Source organism: Pistacia vera, unplaced genomic scaffold (genome assembly GCF_008641045.1).
Source record: "Pistacia vera cultivar Batoury unplaced genomic scaffold, PisVer_v2 Contig1318, whole genome shotgun sequence".
NCBI classification, from domain to species: Eukaryota; Viridiplantae; Streptophyta; class Magnoliopsida; order Sapindales; family Anacardiaceae; genus Pistacia; species Pistacia vera.
In genome coordinates this window covers 91,774-95,623 of record NW_022195378.1, presented here as the reverse complement: position 1 = coordinate 95,623, position 3,850 = coordinate 91,774, and the positions used below count along the sequence as shown (strand labels likewise).

General features: G+C 36.0%; 1 pseudogene; it reads right to left on the bottom strand.

Annotated features, from left to right (window-relative positions):
* Positions 1 to 771: 771 nt before the first annotated feature.
* LOC116122123 lies at positions 772 to 3,534 on the bottom strand (annotated as a pseudogene).
* Between the last annotated feature and the right edge of the window lie 316 nt (positions 3,535 to 3,850).

The following is a 3,850-nucleotide window of genomic DNA, read 5'->3' as shown; positions in this document are numbered from 1 at the left end:
AAAAGTGGAAATTATAGCAAGAGCATCATTGATTGACCAATAAAGTATGTTCAAAGTAAAATACCCTGATGGTTCTAGATTTCATGCTTTATGTTCCTCTTTCATATCATCTAGATGATGTTCTCTATTTGAGACAGAAGGGATGTTAACTATCTCATCATCTTTCAGTCTAGAAAATTCAAAATTCCACCTAAACATTTATTAGATAAACCAGTCTACTCTGAACCTTATTTTTTTTATTTTTGCTCTAATTATCTACATCTAAATCCAGACTGTTAAGTTCAATCCAAACAGATTAAAACCTGAAACAGGTTTTTCCTACTAGCCAACCACAACAAAGTTATAAGGTTTGGTAACACTTAGGAAAACTAAATGCCAATAACAAACAAATGCAGAAGCAGCAACATAATTACAGGTGATCAAAAGATGACGAGAAATGCAATGAGACTCAAAGATATATCCAAGCCATGAATTTCTTGGAGTTGTTTATACTTTATACAAGTCAAGACCTGAATAAGCAAATGGGAGAACCATAAGATTAGGAAATCTTGTAAATTAAATTAAAATAAACAAATTTATGTTATATAGATATTTATATTTCAATTATAAATCCCTGGAAGTATTCTGTTAAGAGATTTAAAAAAAAAAAAAGGGACCAATGGTGATAACTGTTTATTCATCTACTATATTGTTATTGATTCAAACTTTACACAACTTTCTGCAACATTTACCCATCCTGTTGTTCACCAGTTTTCTGACCAAGGTTATATTTCATATAGAAAGAGTGATTTCCAGATCCATGACAAGTTCAGTTGGGAGTCCCGTCTGTCTCCAGGCAGCACACCCTCCAGCCATATCAGTAATGCTGGAAAACCTTGAAGTTGAAAACCAAAAGCCTTAGCTGATTAAAATTAAAGTAATTCAATCTCTTAACATCGAAGCGAATTGGATTCTTTGCTTAAATGTAGTAAAACACACTTGATGTTGAAACTGGAGCAAATTATGATGTTTACTTATCTCTGTTATTGAATAATTTGCTTGAATGAATGCTTAAAAACCAAGTTTAAGCTTAAAGCATGATTTGCTTACCCTAGCTAAAGATAGGTAGCAGCCATGAGAGACTTTTTCCCAAGTTCACCCCCCTGTACAAACAAGATTTACATTATATTTTCCATGTTCAATGCCAATTGAAAGAGAGTTTCAAGACAGTAGAATAAAAGATTTAGTTATAGGAGGTAGGAACCCACAACAAGAATTTCATCGTATTTTCCAAAATAAGCTGACACTTCCTTCAGGAATTCTGGGTTCTTTGTCACCCTGGTTTAGACACAAAAATTTCAAAAGAAAGATCAAGTGCAAAGAATTGAGAAAAAATTGGGTAAATGGAGTAGAAATCAGTAATAAATGAAAACATGATCCAACTCTGTACATGTAAGGGACATTAATAGCCCCAGAGACATGCCCCGCACTACTCTTTAGGAGTACTACAAAGTCACACAGAAACCAAATTATTCGTAAAACATAAGGGATTTTAATCAAGAATTTCAGCTTTCATTTTTAATTCTTTGTTTTCAGCGGTAATAAAATAAAAAATGAAACTTTTACTTAAATTGAAAGCAAAACCTGACCACCAGTAACGATGGCCAGCTTGAAGAAGCTCGTGGGCCACTCGAATAGGCACAGAAGTTGAACCCCAATAGCCTCTAGATTCCCTCTCGGACAGCCTTCGGTCTTTATATAAATAGAGAAAGCCAATTCAAGAACAAAGAAATGAGAAGTTTAACAAAATTCTTAATCTACACTTGCACTTACCAGAGTTTCAAGCTCTTCCTACTGATGCCACGTTGCATCACTGTGAACTCACAGCCAATGAGAACAGACCTTTACAACAACGATTGAAACATTACACTCTGTAAAATTAAGCAACTGAAATCATATAACAACTAGAGCTAATAGCTAACCTGTGATTGAGATTCTAAGGAGAAAGAACAATAGGAGGGAGTGAAGAGAAAGGTATAACTTGGTCCATCAATCCATCAAATGAGCACCAACTCAACTTCTTCTATGGGGTAATCGCCAGGGATTTGCGTGGAGAAGAGAAGAGGTTTTACTGGTTATGGATTGGGAATTTGGGAATAGGTAGGGTTTGCATGAGAAGAGAAGAGTTGGTTATGAGATTGGGAATTTGGGGAAATAGGTAGGGATTTGCGTGGAGAAGATTGGGAATTTGGGGAAAGCTTGCTTTATATAGGTTAGGGTTTTCTTTAAATAACTTTAAAAAGTAAGGCTTTTATTAGTTGTTTAATTTTTAAATATAATTATATTTTGCAACAAATCAATTTGCAACTAAATTTTTAGTCAAGAAAGAATTGGTATAGCTCAAGTTTGGCGGGAACAAATAATTTGGGGAGAAATGATTTTTCAACTTAAATTGGCAACTAAACCGAATTTAGTTGGCTGTATATAATTTTTTGCAACTATTGTTAATATGAACACAAACATTTGTTGCTAAAAATGCCTTAGGGCCATTGTAATTATTGTCCAAATATGGGATATTTTGGTAATTTAATTTTTCTGTAACTAATCATAATAGTTACTAATACATTCTTAATTAATTACAACTAATTTAGCTACTAATGGGTAGTTGCAAAAAATTGTTTTTTTGTAACCAATAATGTAGATGCAAAATAAAAAATTTTAGATGCAAATTGTCAAATTATGGAGGGAAAAATGGCCCACCAAAAATTGCAACTAAATTGATTAGTCACTAAAGCAACTTGTTTTGCAACTGACAAAATAGTCGCAGAACATTAACTTTAGACACCAAAAGTTGGAACATGTGGACCCCGAAATTGAGTTGCTCTTTGCCCGACTAATGGAAATTTAGTTGGTTAATGTAGCCTTTTTGCAACTAATTCTGGTTAGTTGCTAAAAAATTGGTTGCAGAATGTAGTTTTTCTTGTAGTGTCTTATTCTTACTCACCATGAAGGAAAATCATGGTTCTCTCTTATTCTCATCATACTCACCATGAAGGAAAATCATGGTTCTCTCTCTTATTCTCATTATACTCTCACTGACCATGGAAGAACTCATGGTACATGCATGTATGAGATGTACATGCAATTAATGCAAAAGAACTGCATGTTTCTTTCTTCTACTCTCTATTCTTACTAACTCAAACTCTCTCATTCTTTCTCATACTCTCTCCCTTTCTATCTCACTCTTTCTCAAGCTTTCTCATTCTCTCTATTATCTCATAATTCATTTCTACTAATTCGCTCTTTGAATGTCACGGCCCCATCTTACCGGAGGCACGGCCGGGGCTTCTCCCGCTTTACGTGACTTCTACTGATTTTCGTTCTGTCTCTCTCTCTCATAACTCTTTTCTGTTAACTTTTTATTGTAGGTCACGACCTCATCTTACCGAAGGCACGGCTGGGTACTCATCCCACTCTTCGTAACCCTACTCATTGTCTCTCTTTATTCTTTCTAAAGTTTACTCATTCTTCCTCACTTACATGACAAAGCCTCATCTTAACAAAGGCACGGCTGGGTGGAGATCACAAAGCACCAACCCACTCTTCGTGACTTCTACTCATTCTCTGCCGATCGGACTCGATCATGTATGGATTCGGAACCCTTGGCCACGTGAGTGTATTCTCTCTCTCTCTGAATGTCACGGCCCCATCTAACCGAGGCACGGCTGGAACCTCGTGTTCCACTCTTCGTGACGGTCACGGCCCCATCTAACTGGAGGCATGGTTGGGGGTCACAAAGCCCCCACTCTTGTGACTTTACTCATCACTCATGGGTTCCCCATCGCACAACCTACTCTATTCTCTTCAGTAG